This window comes from Vanacampus margaritifer, chromosome 10, assembly GCF_051991255.1.
Source record: "Vanacampus margaritifer isolate UIUO_Vmar chromosome 10, RoL_Vmar_1.0, whole genome shotgun sequence".
Lineage (NCBI taxonomy): Eukaryota > Metazoa > Chordata > Actinopteri > Syngnathiformes > Syngnathidae > Vanacampus > Vanacampus margaritifer.
The window spans coordinates 26,644,452-26,671,259 of NC_135441.1; the positions used below are offsets into that span (position 1 = coordinate 26,644,452).

General features: G+C 41.4%; 3 long non-coding RNA genes across 6 annotated transcripts in view; 2 read left to right on the forward strand and 1 right to left on the reverse strand.

Moving 5' to 3' along the window:
- Nucleotides 1-5,080, forward strand: part of LOC144058754 (uncharacterized) — a 102,756-nt gene extending 97,676 nt beyond the window's left edge. The window contains exon 3 of the long non-coding RNA XR_013295471.1: nt 4,936-5,080. This is a non-coding gene — a long non-coding RNA (uncharacterized LOC144058754). The remainder of the gene's footprint in view (nt 1-4,935) is intronic.
- Nucleotides 1,678-26,808, reverse strand: part of LOC144058756 (uncharacterized) — a 38,628-nt gene continuing 13,497 nt past the window's right edge. The window contains exons 3-4 of one of the 2 annotated variants that reach the window (XR_013295472.1): nt 21,368-21,455; nt 1,678-2,513 (exon numbers count right to left, since the gene is read on the reverse strand). This is a non-coding gene — a long non-coding RNA (uncharacterized LOC144058756). Of the gene's footprint in view, nt 2,514-7,079; nt 8,829-21,367; nt 21,456-26,808 lie in introns of those variants that run through there. The other variant, XR_013295473.1, reaches the window with a different exon arrangement.
- Nucleotides 5,241-26,808, forward strand: part of LOC144058753 (uncharacterized) — a 37,693-nt gene continuing 16,125 nt past the window's right edge. Inside the window, exons 1-6 of one of the 3 annotated variants that reach the window (XR_013295468.1) lie at nt 5,241-5,381; nt 6,405-6,603; nt 7,463-7,684; nt 20,058-20,247; nt 22,026-22,158; nt 22,242-22,361. This is a non-coding gene — a long non-coding RNA (uncharacterized LOC144058753). The other 2 variants (XR_013295470.1, XR_013295469.1) reach the window with 2 other exon arrangements.

Consider the following 26,808-nt stretch of genomic DNA (forward strand, 5'->3'; position numbering starts at 1 on the left):
CGCTTTCTATTTAGTTTTTTTTTCTGTAGAAGTCAAGAAAACAGTCAGCAGTGAGTGAACGAGAAATCATGGGCGCTTTTTTGAGTACATATTTTATACAGAGGTGGCAAATCCAGGTCCAGAAAATAAAAACCCTGCCACATTTAGGGTTTAGCCTCAGATGCTAGCTAACTAGCTCCATAGCTAGCTCCCATGTTGTTCATTTACCTGCTAGAGAGCTAGCTAGCTAGCATCTGAGGCTAAAGCCAAACTGTGGCAGGTTTTTACTTTCTGGACCTGAATTTGCCACCTCTGACTGTATATATTTTCATTTTTTTTGTGCTTGATGGTTTAATTTATTTTTTTTTGCACTTGAAAGTAAACTTTTGATCGCACTCTCTAGTGAGAAAAAGTCTTCACGCCCATAAAATCCATAATACAGTGGCAATTGTTTTGATTATTTTCAGAGGTTAAAGTTGACATGAGTAGAGTTTTGATGACGATTGATTGCACTTTAGTATCACTAAGCGGCGTTTAGCTTTTGTACATTTACAGCGGTTCTGATAAGTTTACAGACACGTGGCGTACTTTTGGTCAGCCTCTACATGTGTGTTATTTTTACAGATGACTCACCAGTAAAGTCAAAGAAAATAGCTTGGCCTTTTTGACGATGCAATGGTTGAACAAAGATGGCATTTTTGGGGGTTTCCTGAAATGATGTTTTGCAGTTGCAAGGATTCCACCTGATGCCAGCGATCCGCACTTTAATACAAATGATTAGCTTCTACTCGGAACCATAAATAACCACGAGGATGAAAAACACGGCATTTTCAAAGAATGGCTTTTGCATTTGAACTCGTCGCTATCGTTGGGGCGCCCAAAGCTGGTTTGGCTATTTTGAGTGAGGCGTCTCAATCTGTGTTTGTGCCGTATAGATTTCTCACCTCTTAACTATCTGACATTTCTGCGGAGAGGACCCAAAAAAAAAAAACTCTCCCAACAGACATGATATACAGACGGAGAGGGGGTGGGGTGACGGGGCGTCATTTGTCAGTGCTCTCATCGGGGTTCAAAAAGTACGCTCGTCTTTGTCTCTCATTCAACACGTTTTATTTCTGTAGCTGAGAAATCTGTTCAGGGGCCCTAACATTTATTTTCCAACTGTCAGGGTGTCATTTGTCAGGGGGAAAAAAAAGACGAAGTGAAAGTGGATGCCCACCCCCAGTCCGTCTGTATCTTGTGAGGTTATTGCTGTAAACAGGCAAGGTGCGCATGTGTGTGTGTGTGTGTGTGTGTGCGTGTGTGTGAGGCTCACATGCGTGCAAAAACCCAGTTAACTTTCCACTCAAACATGCGCTTCCATACCAGAGTTTTGCAATTAATGGTGTGAATCGGCGTTTGTTGGCCTTTTCCAGTCCGTCCTTTCGGCAGTTTGAATGAAAATGCTTTAAACAAAACACACAAAAAAAACACCATATCGAAAATCATAGTTCATTCAACGAAAGTATCATTAAAGCTTGTGATATTTATCAAAATGGTCCTTTTATTTCTTGGAAAATAAACCCTGAAATAGAAATGAATTATCGCTCTAAGAAGATGCTGCACTCGTAATTTCACTTTTTTTTTATTTTATTGATATCGTCAACAAGAGAAAAGTTGAAGAACTTTTTCCAATAAAATTGATTTAATCATGGAGATTTGACCAATACCAGCTGGGAGAACTTTTGTTTGGCTAATACAATTGAGAGGTGTAATTCCATTGCCGAAAAAAAGAAGAAGTTATTATTTCAAAACAAACATGAGAAGGAAATGAAGAAACTATTACTAGCACCTTGACAGAAATACTTAATTTCAAACCAACTTTCTTCTACCTAAACTGGTATTCATGTCAACTTGTATTTTATAAAACTGCTGTAATCATAGTGGTTTACTGCATATAACATTATTTGATTTAATAACGTTCATATCAACACATACGGTCATGTCTGTTTTCATAAAATGTTGTAGTAGCTTCAAAATGAGACTCAAAAAGTAGTTCATTAAAAAATACATTTCATCGATAATAATTTGCAATGTGTGGTGTCAGAAAATCATAAACAAATAGCAAGTTTGCAACATTGAAAACGTGTCCATAGCCATGTTGTTAATGCAAAGTAGTGCACATCAGCAAGTTAATTGAACACAATTTGAGTTTTTTTCTATGAAAACTGGTCATGAATATTCATCTTTTTTAAATGTTGAAATGTTAAATGTGTTGCTGTCAATTTGACTCAAACTTGTGAAACTTCTCCGGCGTCCATATCGGAAGTCGATGTTCTTCTCTTTCCTCCTCGGTCGGCTCTTCCTCTTTTTGGATTCTTCCCGGTGTGTGCGTGTTTGCCAGAAGCCTGGGCGGGGACGCCGTCGAGCCATTAGCGAGCCCCGCCGCCGATAATGAAAGCAGGGAGGTGGTCGGGCACACGCCGGAGGGAGGCGGGTTACTTTCGGCTAATTGCCTGCTGGTGACGGCGACAGGAGGAAGTTGCTGAGCTTTCCTGTGGGTTGATGACGTTGAGGTTAAATTTCACAAATTTCACTCACTTCATGGGGAAGATTATAACAACATTGAAATTGTCCTCCACACATCTTTATTAAGTTATCTGTGCTTTAAGCCTAAATAAATTAGCATGACTAGAAATTGCCTTAAACCACCATCGTTTTTACACATGGTGACACTTAACATGTTAAATATAATCTGCGTAATTGTTGCAGTGTTTCCCAGACTTTATGGAAACGAGGCACATTTTACATGAGACGAAAACTCCCAGGGAACGCCACCAAACAAAAACGCCACCAAAAAGTGGACAATCAGGTTGATTATGTAACTTGGACCATCTGGAACAATAAAGCGCCTTTGGTGTCCTCGTCACGATCACTCATGAAAATGTAGCAGGAAAAGGAAGCTCTCAGGTCTTGTTAGTAGTGGCCAAACATTTGTATATAAAAATACAAAATAAATACTCATTCAATTTTTTCGTGTTTTTTTCCCCAACATTTTTTCAATATATTTTTAAACATAATTTTTTTTAAATGTATAAAAATACTAAATATATATATATTCATTTGATTTTTCGCGTAAAAAAAAAAAATCCAATATATTTTTTAACATAAAAAAAAAAAAGTATCACAATATAAAATTATATACACATTCACTTTTTCACGTTTTTTTCCCCCCAAAAATTCCAATATATTTCTAAACAATTTTTTTTTAAATGTATAAAAATATAAAATATATACTAATTTTATTTTTCGCCCACCCCCCCCCCCCCCAACATTTGTGTGGTTTCTTTTTCAGGCACAACTGTGCTTCTTTCAGCAAGACAGTGCTAAGCCAATTACAATTACAATTACAATAGTGTGGAGTCGTATTATTAGAGTGCAAGTACTAGACTGGCCTGCCAGCAGTCCAGACCTGTCACTTATGAAAAAAAAGTTTGCCACATTATGAAGCAAAAAACATGACAAACTGAAGTTGTTCATCATCATGGGAAAAAAGGACAACGCTTCACCAATTTGTATCCTCAATTTTGCAAAACTTAAATTGCATTAAAAGGAACGATGATGTCACAAACATGCGCCTGTCGCAGTTGTTTTTGGAATGTGTTGCAGGTATCATATTCCAAATGAGTGAATATTTGCAACAAAAAAAAACACCCAATAAAGTGGATCAATTTGAGCAATAAATCATGTATTTGTACTGTATTCAATTGAACGTAAATTGTAGTGCTTTTATTTACATTTGACACCACATCCCAATTTCATCATTGAAACTGAGATTTGTATGTTGCAGGCATAAATAGCAAACAGATGCATCACTTGCAATAATTGAATCATTTTTGTCCCAATTACGTGAAACTGCAGACATTTCCATATCACGCCCGATCATCTTTCGCGGCCCCGTAGTTGCAAACGTCCGCTTTGCCGCATTTACGGCTCAGGTGGAGACTTTGAAGAGCCCATGAGGTCAGGTTGGAAATGGCGGCGAGCTTCCTCTCCTCTCACCGCCGCAAATCCATTTTCCACACAACACATTTCAAATCAAAGCGGCGTCACTATAACACGCCTTAGGAAACATTAAGCCATAGTACGCCACTTTCATGTGTGATAGCGCGGCCCCCTGTCTGCTTTGATGTCCTCACTTCCTTTTTTTTTTTTTTAATGCTTTATTTATAACGCCACACCCGACTTTCCTAACATCACCACATCTGATTCTGCTGCTCCTTTTTTTATTTTTTATTTTTTTTTCATTTTCCGGAACTGGCTCCCTGCTTCCGTAATCCCGCCCCGGCCTGTGAGGCGGCTCTTGGGATTGGCCTGTTGTTGTCTGTGGGAGGGGGGATTATTATAGATAAGAGCAGGAAGGAAGGGAGGGGGGTGTGGGGGGGGGTCTCCTGTGAGGGGGAAGAGGGTGGCAAAGGCGGATCAGAGGGCGGCGAGAGGCGAGTGCTGCCTCACTATTGGTTGCCGTGGAGATCAGACACATCTTCATCTCCTCAGCAGCAGTCCTCACTGACTTTTAGTTCCTGGAAAGGGGGAGCGAAAAATCTATCTAGTTTCTCAATGTTTGCACAAAACAAAAATAAAAAAAAAATCCACAATGGATGCATAATATTTGCTCTGATGTTTGATATTGTGACTATTTAGGAGTTGTTGTTTTTTTTTTTTTGCATTCTTTTCTCTCCCTCTGCTATGTAGGAGTGTCAAGCTCACTTTCACTTGTGATGATTTCTGCAAAACATTTTCTCAAGTCATTCGCTTGCAATCTGTGGTTGCATTTTGTGCTGAAAAAGAAAATATTCATGCGCTATTTCCTCTCAAAATGCGCTCTATTCTGTGAGAAGGCTGGTGTTTTTTTTACACATCTCTGAATGCAAGACCATTACAGTATTTCACTTTTCTGGCTCCTCCCCTCTACAGATCCGTCCGAGGCTGGAAGGTTTCGGCTTCAAAGGGCCTCCTGCGCACTTCCTGGCAGTTGCGCTTCGTTGGACGTTTGCCTTCCGCCGCCGCCTCCCCCAACTCCGCCTCCTGTTGCCCTTGCAGCAGCAGGTTAAGGACACCGAGTGAGTGGAGCTCCTGGCCGTGTGATCTCCTCGAGTGTCCTCCACAGACACCCACACTGGGGGAAGACATCTCCGACGCAAGCATTTGATGTGAAAATCGGCTTAACCGACCGATTGCATTCAAATGCAGACGCGTCAACTTCCACTTCTTCAAATCAAATCCTGCAGGTGAGACACATTGAAGACTTTTGCAAGGGAGGTTCGATACCAGCACTCACTGAAACCGATGCTGGCGCCATGAACATTTTTAATTAACACAATAATTGTGTAGCGCCAACTGCTGGCAAGGAGGACTTATAGGTCAGTATTGGCCTGATAGCGGCACCCAGTAGCGGTATTTACACTTTTCTAGTTTAGAAGGGTTTAAATTCAAATGCAAACTAACTAACTAGATAATAAATGTTCCAAGCTGATTGAATCCAAGAGCTAGATCATCAAATCATACGTGTTATTCAATAAGAATATGACAAAATGTGTTAGCCTAATAGTATAATTGTCTAAGTCATTCGTTCTGATCACCCAAAAAAAAAAAAAATACTGCTCAAGTACCGTCATCATGACCAACATTAAAATACAGTAATGTATTTAAAAAATATATATTGTAAGACACTGTACCAGTCTAGAACATTAACAGTGCACTTAAATTAAAAACAGCTGAAATGATTCAATGAAAACATATTGAACATAAAAGTTCAAAGGTAAAACTGTTAAAGATGAAATATTCATGTATTGTGCTTCAAGAACTGGACTGGATAAAAAAAGAAAAAAAAAGGAAGTCTTCATTCGAAAATGTTTGTTTAAAGGTTTATCTGTCCAAAATTTTGGTTGCACTTTATTAAGCAATACTTTCAAATACCACTAGAGGGAGCCTGTGTCCTGCTAGTAAGTAGCTCAGTAGTTGCTCAGTACTTGAGTACTTAAAAGTTTTTGGAAGACTACTTTCTACTTTACTTGAGTCATATCACTCCAAGCTAACAAGCTAATACATGAGTAAAATTTGATTGAATTTTTATTTCGTTTACCCACCTCTGATTGTCATCTTTCACGTTTGGCAGAATTTCTGATTCGATCGGCCGTGTGTACCTAATGAAGTGTCTTACGGGTGTATAAAACAGCATCTCTCTGTCTCTAATGGCACGATGCACATTTTGAAAGCTTTTATGGACTGAGAAAGATAAAGTACATATGAATCAATTGCAGTTTAAAAAAAAAAAAAGTGTTTACTGAGCCCAGACATCCCCCCCCCAACCCCCGCCGCCCACCCCCAATCCCCACATCCAGTATATTAGCAGATCTCAGTATGTCCACCCCTCTTGTGAACAGGGATGAGAAGGAGCTGCAGGGAGAGGAAATAAAGGTCTGACGAGTCTTGGCAAGGACGGGGATGGAGGCTGAGACAGATGGCATGAAGTCTGCGGCACTCTGGCGTGGCTCGCCTGGTGCTAAAATCCTCCTCTCTCACATTCCAACAAATCCGACCAGGAGGCTGGGGAGTCTGTCACACCACTCCGATGGATCCATGGTGACCCCCCCGCCCCCCCCCCCCCATTCCCCACCCATTATTTTACCCCGATTTATGTGTGTGCGTGTACATTACCACGTTCTAGAGATGGGATCCAGCAGGGGTTGGAGATCTGCAGAGACTCATGTTAACCCCCGAATGAGAAAAGTGGAAGCTTAGTTGAGCGCGTTGACCTTTAGCATTTAGCAAAAAACTGGGACGAATCATGGAGGGGACAATTGCGCGTTTACCAAGGAAGGAAAGCATGAGAAGCTTTTTTCTTTCTTTCTTTTTTTTTTTTTTTGCTTGGACAATCTCAATGGTAACAAACCAGAGCCATTTTCCAAGACTCCCCGTGGGCCTCGAAATCCAAAGTGGACAGTAAGTGTAACTGTGATTACACTTCATAGCACAAAACCAACAACTGGATCACGAGCTCGGCGTGACATCTCCAAATATCACACTCGGGTTTTTTTCTCCTCTCATTTTGTTTATTTTATTTATTTTTTTTTTACGATCTGAAAGCGCTTCCTCCAATAAGAACAATCTCATTTGTTTTATCCTGGCGTGTCTCCCTCTCCCTTCCTCCGTCTCACTCCCCGCACCGTCTTTCCGCTGCCCGCCTTCTGTTTGTTCTAATGAATGACTTTGGAAATGAGGTGCCGCTGTGAGGAGGTCACATGGGGCCTCAGCATCACATTACCGCTAATGATAATAAAAAGAACAATCTGTGCTAAAGCTTTGGGACGATATCTTTTTTGTCTTTCCCACTTCACTCCACATATGGAAGGAATATTTTTATCCGAATTGATGTTGACGCAATTAAAATGCACCATAAATATGATATTTTTTTTTCTTCTTCTTCTTTTTGTGTGAAAAGGCTGCTGTGATGAAAGGTTTACAGCAGAGTGCCATCTGGGTAGCAAAGTACCCCACCGAGCGCCACATCAGGCGTGTGGGAGAACGCAATGCGACAACATACAGAGGACGCACCCCCTGGTGACGTTTTAAGTGCATGGCAAGAACATCCATGGAAGTTTGGTGAAATATGAGAAGACGTTGCAGTTCTGTTGATATTTCACCATGTTTAATAGCCGTCAAGGTGAGTAACGGCCTCATACGCTTACTCAGAGCTGGGCCGGCGGTTCTTAACCTTGTTGGAGGTACTAAATCCCACCAGCTTTCTATGCACATTCACAGAACCCTTCTTTATTGAAAAATAAAAAAAAATGTTTTTCAAATTGACATTGGTATAAGATTGACCCGTGTTACAGTTATGCCGCTGATTCCCATCACTCAAGTCAACTATTTTTTATATCGAGCACTTTCAACAACCACCGCCGTTTACGTAAGATGGAACCCAGGAGCAGCAGCAGGTACAATACAAACAGGAGAGGGCCCAGAATTGAACCCTGTGGAACACCATACGTCCTGTGATATATATCATATTTGTCCAACCACTTTTTTTTGTTTGTTCTTGATGTCGTTAGCATGAAGGTATTACAATATTGAAGAAATCACACGACGTACCATCACAACATTCATAAATTCCCACTTTTAAGACCTTAAAAAATATATATTTGATTGTACATTTTATTGTACATTTAGAACAGATCTAAAATTTGCAATTAACTGTGCGTTAACTCTTGACGTCATGCGATTAATTACGATTAAAAATGTAATCGCCTGACACCCCTGATAAATCATAATAAATGTTGTTAAGTATTGTTTTAAATCAAGGCCAGTGCCGGTTCAAACAGGATAGTAAGCAAAAATGCTTAATACTCGTCCCTGATCTATATTTATAATTAATTGAATCTCCTTGCTTATTGTACAGATGATTTTTTTGCTTGTTAAATGTTTTTTTTTTTAATGGTAAGAGGAAATCGCATTGAGAGAAAAAAATATTTGACTTTTTTTTTTTTTTCAAATAGTTCATCTCTTACCCGAGGCTTGCTCGGTTCTCTTCTGACATTGACAAGTAGTTGATTAGCCACAGAGTCCGATCCACAGTTCTGGCCGTCCTTTCCTACGTGGCAGGGCGTCCCGGCGTCCCGTGCGGGAAGGGGCCAGAGTCAATTTGGATCGCTCGGCTTGGCGTGGAGGCTTCTGGCAGCGTCCGCACCTTCCTGGCCCGAGCGAGTCAACGAGGCAGGCCGCTCGCTCGGTTCATTGATCGGGCGCCAGGGCGCCGTCAGCCGTCGCCAAAGTTAAAGGTCGGCTCAGGGCGATCTTGTTTGCTCATCCTGCAAAGAGGATGAGGCCTGTTACAGAGATATTATTAGGCTCTCAACTTTTATTATTATTATCTTTATTTTATTATTACTTTACATTAGAAAAAAGTCTCACGCCGCACAAGATAATGTTATCGGAATTTACTTGGAAATGTGGGCCTGTTGAGTTGAAGACTTTGCAATTGTTCAGTTGTATGAGTGGTGGAAACAGATGTCGATAGTCATGCCAATAATGATGTCAATAATGCCTGCCGTGAGAGTTGAAGATCACGGCTTGAAGAAGCCAACAGCGCCACGTCATCTGCAAAAAGCAGCGATGCAATGTTGAGACCACCAAACCAGACCCCCTCAACGCCTCGGCTGCGCCTAGAAATTCTGTCCATAAAAGTTATGAACCGAATCGGTGACAAAGGGCAACCCGGGCGTAGTCCAACACTCACTGGAATTGAATTTGACTTACTGCCGGCAATGCGGACCAAACTCTGACATCGGTCGTCCATGCACCAAACAGCCCGTATTAGGGGACTCGGTACCCCGTACTCCCGAAGCACCCCCCCCCCCCCCCAGGACTCCCCGAGGGACACGGTCAAACGCCTTCTCCAAGTCCACAAAGCACATGTGGACTAGGTGGGGCGGATCCCGCCGAGGGTGTAGAGCTGGTCCCCTGTTCCACGGCTGGGACGAAAACCACATCCGAGATTCGACTTCCCGACGGACCCTCCTCTCCAGCACACCTGAATAGACCTTACCAGGAAGGTTGAGGAGTGGGATTCCTCTATAGATGGAAAACACCCTCCGTAAAAAAAAAGGGGGACCACCACCCCGGTCTGCCAATCCAGAGGCACCGTCCCCGATGTCCACGCGATGTTGTAGAGGCGTGTCCACATCCAGAGCCTTTAGGAACTCTGGGCGGATCACGGCCACCTCCGGGGCCTTGCCAGTGACTTTGACCCCAGAGATAGGGGGGCCCACCTCAAAGCCCCCTCAGGGTCCCCAGACCCTGCTTCCTCAAAGGAAGACGTGTCGGTGGACTCGAGGAGGTCTTCGAAGTAGTCAAGGTCAGCAGCACGCCATCTCCACTATACACAGTGTTAATGGTGCGTTGCTTTCCTCTCCTGTCGATTAATCGGTTTGACCCCTGATTAACTATTTTACCGCCAGAAAAGTCAATTGACGTCAACTACGTTTTTTTTCCCCCCTCAATGGGCAGTGCAGCGTCTTGTGCAGCGCTCCTTTTGTGAATGGGTGTAAAAATCAAAAAACAGCCACTAATTATGGCCGGCAAATGGCAGCATCGTATCTCTTTTCAATGGGCTACCGGTAGTATCAAATTATAAGGAAACATGGCGGATCTTGGGACGTAGAACGTGAGGGTGACGCGAATGATCAAAGCCTTTGTCACATTAAATCTAATTCACAGAGCGTCACTAAACAAAAAATATTTGCGTCAAAGTCACTGTTGAGCAGAAAATGTATCTTTTCACAAAAAGCTTGTTTTCTCCATATTTTTCCATTTTCGCGAATAAGGTAGAATCCAACTTTTTTTTTCAAATGAAAGAATGGAATGTGATCTTTCATGTGCTATCCACCATGTTTATATACATTTGGCAGTAAAAGAGTTCGATGTTACATCATTGTAGTGGAGGAGGACCTTTGATGAATTGCTGGATTGCCTTCCCGTGCGTTCGTCTTAGTTCAAATGATCCTGTTGGTCTGTGAACGGCCCTCACTTCCTCTTTTGAAACTCTTGGCCTCGTGCCTTCGATTCGTCCCTTCTTGATATGTCCAACCTATTTTTAGTGTCACGCCTGCTGTTGCTTTTTTTTTGGGAGATATTAGCGTCCCCTGGCCAACTCGACGCCCCGTCCCGCGACCTTCCGTGCAAGCAAATTGCTTAATAAACGAGCGAGCGCTGATGATGACAATCGCATTGGAAATTGCTCACCTTGGGGATGAAGCGCCACATCGCGCTCATCACACAATAACACGGAATAGGGCGATAATTGTCATCCTTGACAGGAACTCTCACTTCACTGGTGGGCTCGTTGGGGGACGCCAACCACGGAGAGGGTCGCGTCACGCAGGGTCCATAAGATGATTGTTTGTTTGTTCACGCACCAACACGGCCAATCAGGAAGGTCGCACATGGAGATGATTGTCTCCTGCCTCTCTCTGTCAGGTTGCTTTTTTTTTTTTTCTTCATTTTTTATATGCAGCCCAGAGACCTCATCCTGGGAAATTGAGCAATTTCTGATTGAAAACAGTGCTGGTAATTAGAGCACTTATTATTTGTAACCACTTGGCAATGCATTAGTATGCAAAGCTTGGCAGTCAGCTTATCTTGGGGAAAACGTTTGTTTCCTTAATTGCCCTCTTAGGACAAAAGTGAAGGGGTGGGGGTTGTTCAGGGGAGGATGCTGCAGGAAGAATGCTGCGTTCGGGGGCAACACGGGGGTTCAACGGCAGTAATAGGCCGCACGCGCACGGACACGCGCGCCGGCACGTATATGAGCAAACACACTTGCGAGGCCACAAAAGGCACAACATTCCCAAACACGCGCACACAAATCAATGCAGACACAACCGGAGTTGAAATGAGACTTGTCCAAATGACTATTTCGCATCGTCTGCTTTTAATGACCCGGTCTTGCACTTGAAATGAAGAATTCATCACGCGCTGATGCAATTCGGCGACTTTCCGAGGCTTGCTCGGCAGAAAAAGGAAATAAATAATAAAAGGACGACCTTTCTTCAACTTCAAAAACTTTTCTTATATTTCTCTCATATTCCTTTAAAAGCTCTTAAATGTGTCTATCTTGCGGCTGAATCATTTTTGAATATAATCTAATTGTCATTCCCCACCCAGCAAATCCACCCTCTCAGGTGGAGGCCATTTTGCCACTTGCTGTTGACAGGAAATGACATCACAGTTGCTCAGGGCTTTGGAAACGACCAATCACGGCTCAACTGTTTGTTTTTTGATTTGTTAAGTTTGGTCTTATGACATTCCTAAACTGAGCCGTGATTGGTCGCCACCTGAATCCTGAGTAACTGTGATGTCATTTTTTAGTCGACAGAATGTAGCAAAATGGCCGCCCCCCGAGATGGATTAAAACGGGTGGATTTTGCTGCTTTGTTGATATTCCACAAACGCCATTTTAGACGAGTGAAGCTAAATAGAACATATTATTGACAATACGTTTTTGGGGTTGATTTCCCTTTTAAAGGGGAAGTCAACCCCCCCAAAAAATCTCGACAACAAAATGTTGTAATATGTAGCCCCACTAGTCTAAATACAGTATTCTGGTTAATATTGTGTTATTGTGGATTATGAGTTAAGCAGTTTTTAATCAATGTCAGGCAGCAATTTTGCCAGTTGCTGACTGAAGATGACATCACAGTTGGCAACAACCAATCACAGCTCAGCTTCAGAAAACAGGTGAGCTGTGATTGGAGGTCGGGGCAGTCTCTTAAGTGCTCACATCATGGCTCAAATGTGATTCCAACATGTCCAGACTCCAGTACACGATTGGCGCGCCACATTTAAAGGGGATTAAAAGGAGGTAGCTTTGGTCACTCCCACAACGGTGCACTCTCCCTTTTGCAGATCCGTCTGTCAGGAAAATAGAGGCCAAGGACTCGTTTTGAAGTTAGAATTTTTGGAATGAAAAAATGAATTAAAAATCAAAATGATGTCATAAACTTGTTTGGCATGCAGCAATGAATTGGAATTTGCTTTGCTTTTGCAATGTAAAAATCACAACTTGCATTTTTGGGGGCTGAAACATTAAATTACGTTAGAACAACAATAGAGCAACAACAGTTTATGTAAACTTTTATTTCTTTATTGCGAAATATTTAGTTTAATTGCGCTACTTGAAATGTTATCGTAGTTTGTTGCCTTGATATTTTGCGTTCAGCACAAAAAAAGTAAATCTGTTTTTACTGTGGTTTGCTAGTTTTACGCTAAGTGGTTAGAAAATAAGGTATGGGGCATTATTTTTATAAAAAAATTAATAAAATAAAAATCTGCAGAGATGGATATTCCACCATTATTTCAGCAAATCTCCCGAAGCCAGGTGTTTTATTTGTTTTTTTAGTTTTTTTTACCTGAAACACATTACAATGCATCGTAAAATCCGTATTGCACAAACCTTCAAACTTCAGACCTTAAAAAAAGACAATATCTAAAAAAATATGATGTGCTCGAATTTTTTTTTTTTACATTTTTAAAATCAGCATAAAAAATGTTTAGAAACACTAAAGGCCATCTTTGATTGCAATTTGCTGTTGAGCAGTGTAACTGACACCTGCAGGCTGCTTGTCCTCTGTCTCTGATTGGTTGTTTTTCTTGGGCGTGGTGGTTTGTTAAAAATCGAATTAGACGTTCAGGGACCGCTGATCATTTTTTCAGTTTTAGCAAATAAACAAAAAGAAAAAAAAAAGTTTCTTTTATTTATCATTATTGCAAGCTCCGCTTTTAAACACGATATAGAAATGAGGTTGTAATTAATGTCGTCATTCTGTCGCTTCGCATCATCTTTGTTGGAAGTTAAATGAAGTGGATTCCAAATCCAAACTGGAGCCCGATGAAGCCCAAAACACACCCCGCATGTGTTATCTCTCTTTTACCCCCCCAATAAATTAAGATTTGGCTTTGAAAAATGCAATTAGTTATGTGTTTTTATTTATTTACTCGCCCGGTTGACTCAGGAGGCTTTTGTGCACTTTGAAGTAGTTTGGGAATGATTTGGATTCTTCCTGTATTTTTGGACAGGAGGAGAGAAGCTCATCTCGGAGGACAGGTAGAAAAAGCACCCGGGGGGGATTTTTCACAATTCAAGCTTTTTAGGATAGGCCTATACAAAGACACCATTTTTTTTTTTTTGAACCCATCTGTGCGTATGAAATCTGAAACTAGTCTGCTGCACACATTCACTAACACTTGCACGGAGGATGGCTGTTAACAAGCCAATTTCCTGTTTCTTCCTTTCACACTTTGACAAAGACAAAACAAACTTGTGCGCTTAGTGTGATGTTTTATTTTTCTTATTTTTCCTCCGTTGGCTCATGGCGGAGCTCCCCCATTAGAGACAATTAGCCCCCGGCCCAGTTTGTGACCCACTGAGGTGAGAGCGAGCCTGATGTGATTTTTTTCATGTGTCTATCTTGTGGCAAACAAACTCTTAATGGGAAACGAGAAGGTGCGATGATGACCGGGTGACATCTTCTCCTGTTTGAAGAGATTATCCCCGCGTGTTGAAATGATTCTTTCAAAGTCTCCAACACTCATTTTGCAAGGCACAATCAAAGTCAGGAGATAATGCGGAATTGTTTAAAAAACAAAACGAAACAAAAAAAAAAGCTAAGTTTGGGACCCCCTCCAAGGTTGAATGGTGCCGCGTGTTTATTTTTTCATCATAATTAAACTTGCATGGACCAGCCTGCGGGCTTTTATTAATGTGCAATTCACGCAAACGTTTCAATGAAGATAACAATTTAACGTTTTTATTCAAGTCTTAATAGAGTGAAACAACTTGTCACCTGAATGTTAATTATGAAAATTAACAATTTAGACCGGGATGATAAGAATAAATAACATCCAGTTTTGTAATAATACAGGCGAAGATTGAACGAATTCATAAGTGCACATATTGCTCATAGAATTTTATGATGACATGACATTGTGTTAAATGCTCACTTTTGATTGATTGCTATTCACAACTGTTACAGAACTGCATTATACTAAAATATAGTCTATTCGCAATATTTTGCTCATCTGAATTGGAGTGTCAACACTGAGTAGGCTATCTGGTCTTTGTAAAAAGCATCATTTTCTTAGCACAGCTTTTGAATGGGATCTAAATGGCTCGTGTTGCGGGTGTGCCTAATAAAGTGTCTTTTTCTGCACTGTCCGGATTTTAAGCAAAAATATAATAATCCAAACGAATATACTGACTAAGAATAAAATATACCCTTACGTTGATCTTAAAAGAAAAACAGTGATAATTATTTTGTGATTAAGATTGATTAATGCATTTAATTGTGTGGTGAGAAATGAAATAAAGAGGAAACTTGAGTGAAGTAATGTTTGAATTTATATATTTTTTAAAAAAAAGTCAAATTAAATTGGACTTTAGTTAGACAAGAGCGTCGCTGCACGTGCGTATTTGCCTCATTTATCATTTCACACATCCAATCTCGATACTTCCATTGATTTATGTATTAAGTATACATTCATTTAACTTTCTTGACAATTAATTGTACAGGTGTGAGGTGTTCAAGTGAACTTATTTTTCTTGGAAGAAAAAACTCCGAGAGGATGTGGCATAAATTGGCGGAGAAATTTAACGGGGCGCCTCAAACATTGCCTATAGGTCGAGTTTTTAATTACCGGAGCCCCAAAACGCTCCGAGTCAAGCGTATTTAATTGCTGTAGTTGGTTCGGAATCTTTCTGCAACGTGTGAAGTCCAATCGGATTGCTCTTGATTTGATGCATTCATGGGCCTCCAATCAGCTCGCTACCAGTCAACTCGTCTCAAATTGGTCAGCCCCCGCCACCCCCCAATCCCGAATTAGTGCCAGTGTGCACACAACAAAAAGCAGCGTGAGGCCCTCATTCACCAAAAGTACACCTGGGCCGGGCCCTGACCACCGCATTTAGATTTTTCCCAATTCCTTTGAACGCAACAGCCATCTCGCTCTTTTACAAAAGTTTCCGGATTGTTCATGAAGTTATGCAATATTGGATATTGATCTTTTTATGATGATCTAAAATGCTGTCGCTTCAAGGACATTCATTGAAACATTTGTGGGCTCAAAAAGAGATGAAGAGCGAATTGGCTATTTATTTAAATGAGAAGAATAATCACAAAAATGGATAACGTATGTTTAAAAAATATAATAATAATAATAATAATAATAATAATCTCATTTTGGCTTCCGTCGTGACTGCACTAAAAAATACGTAATTACAGCAACAGAAAATGCTTCACAGACATTAAAATATCTTGTTTCAGTATTTTAATATCGTGATTTTAATTAACGGCAACAGGCACTGCTCTAAATCTATATACCATTTGTTTTAAAATCATTTTCTTAACAGGAATTACTTTAATTTGATTGCCTCATTAGCAATTTGACGATCTTATTGTGTTTGCATATGTGACGGCAGGGGGAAACAAATGAAAGTATTTGATATCTTTTTCAAATAAGCTTCAGGTTGACTTTCCAGGATACGAAATGTGTAATCTGCGAACCCCATACCCCCCCCCCCCAACCCCAACCCCCCATCTCCACCTACGAATAATGACTTTCATTAAGGTCCCACATTTGCGTTTTATTTGCCATCGAGCATTTGACTTCATCCCCTTCGGAATGTGTGCAAGCTCTCTCCATAATTGCATTTTTTTTGCCTTCCAAAGGGGGGCGGCTGAGGTAATTACTTTATCGCAGGCAGGTAAATTGAAATCTAATATTTAATCCTCCTTAAATCCGAGCTCTCTGACGCCGTGGCGGGTTGAGCTCTACATCAAGTGTGTCTGTGCGCGAAGGTGTGAGTGTGTGTGCGTTTGTGTGTCTATGTGTGGAGGGGGTGATCTTCTATCGTCGCCATAGTCAGATGATAACAAGATTATTCGATGTTGATCAGACTTTTATGGCAGAAACGGTAAAAATAAATAAATAAATAAAGTAAATAAAAAAAATAAAAAGACGAGACGAGTAAAAGCATGGCCTACTTTTGGAGGGGAGGGGCTAGTGGTCAAAAAGGTAGATTTCTGGAAAGAAATGTTTTGTTGTCTTGAGTCTACTATACATACTTTGTTTTAAAACAACAAAAACAACGACAACAACAACAACAATTTATTGTATTTCACACTTGAGTCGTGTTTCACTTAGTTTACCCCCTCAGAAAAATTTGGAATATTCCACAAGTCACGTGATGCACCGCCCGGTAGTTGCGTCATTCAGATCCACCGAAGGTCACGAGAACGAAAAAGTAAGTCCACTTTTACTGTTATTATTTGGGTTTATTTCAACTATACCTCGCGAGGGTTCAAATGCCAGTCCTGTTAACTAATGACTTTTGTTTATTTTTAAAATATGTTCTTGTCGTCACTGTTGTATAAAGTGTCGAAATGCTATTAGCATAAATAGCATGTAGACCCCTGGATTTTACGTTTTAGCATTGGCAGAGCTAGCTATCTGGCTCGATGGGGAAACTATCTCTTAATCTCCATTTATTTGCGGGTTTGGACCCAATTCCCCACTTAATTGCATTTTTTTGGGTGGGGGGTCTCGGGGAAGGGGTAGCCATGGCAATTATTAGAGTGACCAAACGACCTCTTTTGGGAGAACAGACCATTTTGTTAAGTCCTGTTCAGGGCATCCGTTTTTTTTTTTTTTAAATGAATGAAAATGTCCGGTTGGCATTGCTTGACTAATAGGAGGTGAAGTACACAGTATAATTGTGACTGGTACTACAATTTCAAGGCCGGGGCAAGTTTCCTCTTTTATTTGGAAATGGGAATATGGTCACCCTAAATTATACAGAGTGTCAATTATTTGCTGATTTCTGCTGGGCCAGACTGCCAAATGGATCCACTGTATTTGCTCATTCTATTGACAATACCGAGTTTACGTCACAAGTCAAAATGGCGGTCTTACTCTGTGAAATGACCGTTTCCGTCCATTGAGACGCATTGGACTTTGGAGCGTTCTAATTTGATTTGTGAGGATTATTTTAATTTCAAACTGCAAATACTAATAACAATCTGCCTGGTTTGTATGCTAGCAATACAATATACCGTGTTTGTTTTCACCGTATCAAGGCAGCAATTGCATTGCATTATGTTGTGGAAATGTCAGAAATGCCCGGATGTTCGGAATTGTAAATATGCTAAAAACTTGTCCTGCTACTTTCAGTTCGGTTGAGGAGCTTTGGTACAATTAAGCAATAATTTGAAATAATTCAAAAAAATAATAAATAGAATGTCTGCCCTGAGACTGGGAGGTTGTGGGTTCAATCCCCGGCCGGGTCATACCAAAGACTATAAAAAAGGGACCCATTTGACACTCAGCATTAAAGGTTGGAATTGGGGGGTGAGATCACCAAATGATTCCCGAGCGCGGCTCCTGCTGCTGCTCACTGCTCCCACAGGGGATGGGTCAAATGCGGAGAAAGAATTTCGCTCCACTTAGGTGGGTGTGACAATCAGAGGTACTTTAACTTTAACTTTAAAGCTCCTCCTGTCCGCCTTTGGTATAGAAATCTCCACACCACTATTTTTTTTTCAATTCTAGGTCAGAATCATGTTCAATTACTCGACTACTTAATGAATCCTTCAGTTTCTGCGTTGGTCTTGTCACATCGCTGCGTGAATCCGGTGGCCTTGCGTCGTTCCAAAAAAAAAAATGGCGTTCACGAGTAATGAAAGGCGAGCGCACACGAGGCGGCTCTGGCAGCTCCTTGCGTCTTCAATCTCTATTGCAGGTATGCGGTGGGTGGGTGACAGGCAAGAGCGGAGGCAGGTAGCATGCTAAAAATCACTTCACTGGAGACCTCACATCAAAGCGGAAGCAAAACTCATATTGATTGAACTTTCAAGCTCAGAATAAAAATACGCGGTGACATCAGAGCCGCTAAAATGTGACTGTCATGTTTTTCAAACTTGGCTGAACAATTGACTCAAAAGAACTATTGGGTGGTGAGCACACACACACAAACACGCATACGGCGAAGACGAGGAGGAGCCGTCTTTGTCTTACAGGAGTCTCAAAGTCCGATTAGATTGAGAGACACGCGTGAGGAGTTTGTCAAAAAGAAGATGATCGACAGCACTTTGGTGGCGCTGCACGGGGACTTCTCTGGAGCACTGTCACTGTCACATAATCTGACGCGGGGATGCGGCACGGGACTGAGACTGATCAATTCCCAAACTGACAAGCAGATTCTCATGCGACGGCGGCACTGCTTCATTCTTTGCGTTTGGGTACAAAACAAAAGTTCTGCTCGCTTGGGTTTGTCATGTAATTTGCATGACAAGACTTGGTAGCGACAGCGCACAAGCAGCAGTGCAGAAAAGTCCAGATAAAGAATTGCTCTAATTTTTATGAGCTGAACTCAAACGTCTAACGAGGATTTTTCCCCCCCCACTGCTCTCAAATATTGTTCACTAATCTGTTTGAATCTTTATCAGTGAGCACTTCTCCTTTGCCAAGATAATCCATCCACCTCACAGGTGTGGCATATCAAGATGGCGATTAGTAGGGCTGTGCACAAATTGGAGGCGACTCGAATTGACATAAAAGTTGGCTGTTAAAACCTGTTGTGCATACGAGTGTCACAGGAATGTCAGCGTGTGGGACATATTCTATGTTTATATGTGTCGAGTGCGCACAACTTCAATGCATTTGCTGTTGGCCTCTGACTAGGGTGACCAGACGTCCGGTTTTGAGTGGGACTGACCCGATTTTGAACCACGGGTCCTGCGTCCCGGCTGATTTCACCAACGCCACGTTTTGTCCCAATATTACGCACATCCCATCCCGGCGTCCTGTTTTTTTGCCTTGTGTATCTCGGTCGCACAGTTGTCATAGCGATTCATACGATAAACCCAATTAACTCATTCACTCGCAGCCATTTTCGCTGAAGCAACCCCCTTCGCTCTCGGCTGTTTTACTTCATTTTGACTGATTTCGCAAAGCCCACAGAATATTGTGTGTGTGTGCTATAAAAACATGGAACCTACCAAAAGAAAGATTAGAGTCTCTTCTTTCATCAGGAAAATAAGTATATTTCTATCTGTTTCCGTTTTGCAACAATTAGCATTAGAATATAGCTATGTTTCATCATTATTCACAAATCTGTTTAAAACTGTGGGTAAATGACCTTTTTTGCAACATGGCCCTGGTTGATCTCTTATACTCTGATGCCACCTGTTGGCCATTTTTTGTAATTACTACCATTGCTTCACCTGTTCTCTCCAGTCCAGAGGCTGCATCAAAGCCTTCTGTATGCGCTAGCATAAAAAATAAAACGTAAGAAAAAATGTCTAAATGCGTCTTTGGGACACTTAATTTAACTTAATTATTTAAAATAGAACATATTTATACGTTTTTCGGAGCACATGCGTTAAAAAGAAATTTAACTGTTAAATTCTTCCTATTTACTTGCAAATTCTTGTTTGCGTCTTCATTTGCATGCGCGTCTAATCGGTAGATGTGTTTTCGTCCTACAGGTACTGGAACGTCTTCCTGCTTCCGTGTCTAAGAATCATGGGAAATGTAGTCCTACCGCTACGGTCGCTGGTCAGAGCCAACCCAAACGCTGTTTTCTGGCGGCATGTTTCCAATGCGGGGCCGGAGGCAGGTGAACTACACAGCCAGCTCACATTGGCTGCCCAGACTGTGCAAAAAGGTTGGATAATGGTGAGTCTTTAATTGTTTAGCGCTGTGCAACTGTCAAACAAGATAGCATTTAGCATTCACTAAAGCTCCCGTCAACAAATTTAGCGATTACATTTGGTGAGAATGTATTGTATATTTGATTTTCATCTAAATTGTAGCATCCCAGTTTTGAAAGTCTTTTCACCCTACCTCTGATGCCATCCTAGCACTAATGGTGCAAACTTGGACGCTGGACCCAAACAGACAAACCCTGCTAGGTTAGCTTAGCACTGGCTAGCTCCTACGACACACCACGGCTTTATAAGATTGGTCAGTGGTGTGTTATGAGTGAATTTTTCTGGTTAATGGCATCGGAAATGAATCAAATATTTGAGTTAATATTGGGAAATAGATTAAATATTAAACACATTAAATATTTATGACCAAATTCTACCAAATGTGTGGGGAAAGCCATGACTCAAGTCGTTTGATTCCATCCAATGTAACAGGAACAGAATGTAGCTAATTAAAGAAGCACTTTGACTGAGGAAAGGACCGTAGCTATATAAAAATAAACGTCGGACCCAATGAGTTTTAATTTTTGTATAAAAGTACATTTCTCAGACAGCAGAAAAATTGTACACCAGAACTCGCTCAACCTCTAATGTCTGAATAGTTCGCACGCACACACACAAACACACACTGTTGTATTATGCCAGTTTGAACATTAACATTGCACTTAAATATATGAAAATAAACAAATGTATAATAACTGCTTAAATGATTGTTGTATTGCACACACGAATTGCATGTGTGCACTCCACATTTCCATCTTTAATTAAAATAGCACCATCTGGAAGAGCCATGACCCCTTGAGATAATCCTACTGTTGGAATTCCTTTTGAGCTCTTGTATGGTCAATAAAAAGTATTGATATTCACAGCCAGTGTATTGATCGTCCATCATATCACCAGAGATAGTGGCAAGTATACCTATTGATATTTTTGGCCAGCTGGAGTTTGGACATATGTTGCTGTGTTGTTGAACGTACATTCCACGCGTGTTTTTCGTTTGTAATGCGAAAGGCGACACTCTCCGCACTTTTCCCCTTCAAAGTCGCCTCCTGTTGTGCGTTGTGATCACAATAGTGTCAATCTCGTACCTTCAAAGCGTCATCTCCGTTTGCAGCGCCGAGTGGCTGCCTCGCCCGCATCTCCCTCTTGCAGCTTTGATGGCAGCTCTCCAAACAGCTGGATGGATTGTCAACACACACACAAAATAAAAAAATCTCATGAAGACAAATCATTCGTATTGATTTTGGGTACACTTGAAACTTAAAAAAAAAAAATTACAAAAATTAACTCTGTTGAAATTCCATTAAGCATCTTTGTCCAAACAAGTTTTCAACACTTTGAAGCTTTTTGTTTTAATTGTAACCATATAAAGAAAAGACAGCTTTGTTTTACAACAACGGCAGTGAAAAAGCTCTCCTGCAGCCATTTTACAATCAGGGACTAGAAATAAGAAATTATATGAATACAAAGTTGCCATTCATTTTTGCCTTTTTTTTTTTAAACTACAATCATTAAAAATTCATCCACTAGTACATATTAAATTGTAAATATAGTTCAGCGTTATTATAAAACACTTTGTTTATTGTATATACTGTGTTTTTATGACTTTGGCGATGGCTGGAGCGAGCCACGTCTGCTCGCAACCAGGAAATGGGCGTGTGCAACGGTTGCTCCAGGATCTGTTTCTTCTTCTGTAAATTAAAGTAAAAAAAAATGTTTTTTTAAATAAAGCTGTTGTTGCTTCAGGTCTTTCCGGCGCACTGCTGTTGATATAGCGCCTCCGTAATGGCGCAACACTGCAATTGCAGTTAAAATGCGTTGCTGCCGAGCTCAAATGAGCGATATCAGTGGCTCAGGCTGGAGGCGGCAAGCAAATGAGGTGGAGATGGCCGCCTCTGAATTTTGCACTCAGGAATTTGCTTGACTGGAATGTGACTTTTTTTCTCTCTCTGGTTGAAACAGCTTGAAATCATCATCAGTTTGCGAGTGCTTGTGAAGTGAAGCTCTTCTCTAAATGACGCCGTCTTGACCGCAGGCCCGAGTTGCGCGTCATGAAAAGTGGCGATAGGATCTCGGAAGTCCGTGAGTAGAAAAGCCTCACTTGACCCCCACAACACATGAATCCACATTTGCATGAGGAGTTTGCTTTGCAATATATGCTAATTGCTTTTTTTAGATGATAGTAAACTAGAACTTACTTCTGTAACGCAGTCATTTCATTCCTTTCAAATTAAAAGTTGATATTATTCCACTTCTTGCAGTTATTGTATGTTAAGGTCCAAAGCATAGATTGGTCAGATGTCACTTAGTTTGTGCATGTTCAGCACATAACTTTACAACCGAAAAGGGTTTGTTCATTTAGTGAAGACGGCCATGACAAAACATAAAAGTGAGACTGAAAATGGCTTATTTTTAAGCTCTAATTTTAGGAAACCTTTTTGTGTCAGAGGAGTTAGATTTTATGTCAAAAGTTCTATGTAAAGTAAGCCTTTTAAGATTACCATGTCTTGTCAAAGGCCCACAATGTATTGCAGAAATGTGCTTATTTTAAAATTATCTAACCATTATTTATTCTGGTCAATTCTGGAGTTGATTTGGTGAAAGTCACTACAAATTAGAATAAATACATTTAACACATAATTATTGCATCCATAACAGTTGTTGCTATAGGCTACACCGGTTCACTACGTACTAGACTTTCAAATGATACCAGTAACTATTCTTTTGAGTCAGATTTTGGGGGTTGCTTCAGTGAAAATGGCTGCGAGTGAATGAGTTCATTTGACTTGAATTGCTTGACTTTCAATAAAACAAAGAATGGGAAAAATTTGGGGAGTTCTAAAACTTTTGACTAGTAATGTGTATCGATTAAGACAAATCAAATTCAACCAAACAGTAACTGCCTTGCTGGCAGTCCAACGCTTCTCATTATACTGATAGACTTATGCAACTAAATAAAGAAACTATTAAGGAAAGTAACAACATGAGGATTCATATAAGAAGTCAAGTTGTCACCTTTGGATGGAACCAGTACAAGCCCCCCCCCCCTTCTCTCCAAGATTACAAACTAAAGGCTAATAACTCATAGAAGCAAAAATATTTATGACTTTTCTCTTATGGCTTTTTTGAAGCTGCTGGCTATTTTTTTTACCCTCCAAAGTGATCCATTTTGCCTGATCGGTGTTTGAGAAATGTTGTCTCGGGCCGGCGCCTCAAGCGCGTTTTGTCCCGCAAACGGTCAGCGATACGAGCTTTGAGGCGGTGGCGGGAAAGAAAAGCTCGGCGTGGTCCTTAACAAAGCGCCGTTTGAAGCCGTGCCAAGTGATTGGAAATAATCGAGTGACAATAATCAGATGAAAAGAGAGGCAATCTCAATAAAGTTTGTCATTCAAGCATTCAAGGCTCAATCATATCAGAGGTGTTTTGCATAACTAAGAGACCCCGCTTCTAATCCTCAAAGGGTGCGGGGGCGACTTGGCTTTGCACTGTAGTCATTCAAGGTCACAACCCGGTAGGAAATATGGGCTGCCATAGCAACACAAAGATGGCCTCTGAAGGCTTAGCATAATTCTGCCCTAATAGAAAAATAACAGCGGCAAATCCCGTCCTTAGTGAGCGCGCTTCTTTGACCCGGGCCGACTCCCACCTGTGAAGCGCCTTGTCACCAAACCCGGTCGCTAAGGCTGCGCCGAGATGAAAAAGAGCCCACCTCTGGATGGGGATGGGCGCCCTAAGCCGCTGCCGCCGCTGCCGCCAAATTCTTTCCCCTCTCTGAAGCCGGGGAATCAGCCCTGCCGAGCGTCTAGCGGCGAGCTTTGGCTTTTTTCAGGGCGGACAACATGAGCTGCCAAATGAATCGTGCTCTCTGTACGGCTCTCCACTTTGAAGTGCTTGAGCCACATTCTGAGAAGAAGAACTTTGGTGGAGGAAATTGGCTTCTGTGGGATAAGATCTCAGCGCGCTTCCCCGCTTTTGGCTTCAGTGTTGTGAAGATGAGTGCCGTGTCACAGTGGGAGCCCACGTGGCTCCAAACCTGCCTGGTAACCAAGCCCTTCCCCTTTGGATTGCATCAAATCCTCCCGCCCGCCCGCCGGCCTCCTGCATTGTTGCCAGGTACCACGACAACCCATGGATCCACGTCGCTGTGAGTTGCATTCCGAGTGATGAGAATAAATTACGTCGCTGTGGAGTGGGATGAATGTAAGCACGCCGGCTGCTTGTTACCATCAGCGAGGAGCCGTATACGCGGCGGCCATGTTGCCGCCGTGGTGATATCTGGCTGCGATCAAAGGCTGGGAGGAATCATTACTGTCAGAGGCGGCTACGGAAATCCAATCAGTGCCGCACGGCGCTACTGTAGGGTACATTGTTGACGTTTGTCATACGGAAAGGATAAGCAAGCGTTTGCGTGATGCAATGTGGAGTGGCTGACTCAGCCTTTTTTGCCCGTATTTCTGTTTATTCACACAAGAGCGACACTACTGCAGACTGTTTTTAGGAATGTTCTCGTCTTTTGCTCAAGCGCTCCCAAACAACACTGAAAACATTATGATCAATTTTCATTGATGCTGTTTAAAGGCTAACCTGGCAATGGTGAGGAGGGGGGGGGGGGGGCTTTTACAAGTATTGTCTTCTCTTCCTTGTTGCAGTCTACAGTCACCTGATTGGCCAGGTAACCCATGTGACCATTCACAAGATAAATGCTGATGATTGGCTGACAAAATGCTATGTTTATCTAAAGTTATTAAGTAACAAAATAAGTTCAACAAAATTTTAATAAACAAAACAAAATAAACATTTTTGTTAAAATAAAATAAAAAGTAAAAAAAAATACAACTAACTGAGCCTACATCTCACGTTAATAAAAGTAACTAAGACTAATTATATTCAAAGCGAAAATGTCCTCCGTTTTCATCTTTGTCCGTTAATAAGGTTTTGGAGTTTCTCCATATGTTAAGCTGTTAAAATATATTGTAACCCTGGTTTGAATGTAACCCTGGCTTCTTATTGAGTTTGTGCTTTTCAGTGGCGTAGAAGAGCATTGCATCATACTAAGAGCTGTTTCTAATTTCTGTTTCTAACGATTACCGACAACTGCGATCGCAGTGTTAAACACTTGTTAATAAAAGTCATCAATAAAAAAACTCATCTTCATTTTCATTAAGCCCAATCAGCAAAGACGTGGCAGCTGTGAACGTGAGTGTGAACGGTTGTCTACATGTGACCTGCGATTGACTGGCGGCCGGTCCAGGGTGACCCTAATGAGGACAAGTGCTATATTGTATGAATGGATGTTGATTATTGTAGTTTGCATTGATTGCGTCATCGTCCAACGAAGAGTGCAAATGCTTTTATCTGAAAAGCCAAAATGTGTTGTTCGGAGAAGGCCGTAGATTCCCTTCGGTTTTGACAGATTCCAGATTTCAAGTTGGCTTGACTTGACAAAAAAGGAATCTTAATCTTTTTAAGAAAATATTTATTATTTATTTAAAAAAAATTATAGATGTGCCAGTGTGCATAATATTGTTGTCTGTGAGTGTAAAGTAACATGATTTGTCTTTTATTAACAGTTATTCAAATGCAAGATATAATTGTCCTAACAATTTAATTTTGGGATAATTATGTTTATCTTAACATGTTGGGTTAGATAACGATCAGGCTGATGAATTCATGCTTGTTTTTTTTGTTATGTTAATGTGGCTTCCCTAGCTTTCTTGTCTTACCAACTCATCTTACAGCTGTCGGGCAAATATGCAAAAGTCATATTGATATTCTTTTCTTCCCGTTATATAAATAGCTATTTTAAAAAAAAAAACACTTTGCCCTTCACACCTCGGAATTCCGCTTTTGCTACCTTTGGCGATGAATCTTCGGGTCTTGGTCTGCATTATGGAACGATTCCCAGCATGTCTTCCCATTAGGCGGACGGCGACTTTCATAATGACGCTACGAGGGACTCCCATTTATTTCACAGCGCTTCTACACCATGTCCGAGCAGAGTAATTAAGTCAGCAGCATTAAGAACGACGTTCCAACGAGAAGCCGCACTCTCGTCCCCGTAGGCGACCGCACCAAACGTCCACGTGTAAGCCCCTTTTGTCCGTCTCATGCCCAGCACCTTTCGACATCAAAGCGGGCTCAATCGCATGTCTTTAAGATTCACATCTTCATGAAAGAATGGCCTCTGCTCACATATGGACACCTCTGGCCTCATTTAGCACACGCAGTCCATTTCCTGTCTCCGGGCCTCGATCCAAGTATCGAGCGGCGATGTGACGAGATCACACAGAGAGGTGCGGGGACTTGAAGGCAAAGAGTTACTGCGCATCTTACCAGGGGTCTCAAAAGGCTTCTATAAAAAAACCACGCTCAATATGCCGGTCAGGGCTTTCAAAGTGCTGCGCAGCCTCTAGCCCCGGCAAACTCAAAGGGCAACGGTGCACATTGAGTAGAAGGGGAATCAGGCTCCCATTAATTTAATGAGTCCAGGGTATTAGTATGCTCCAGCCAGCTGTGAAGTCTCCCTTTT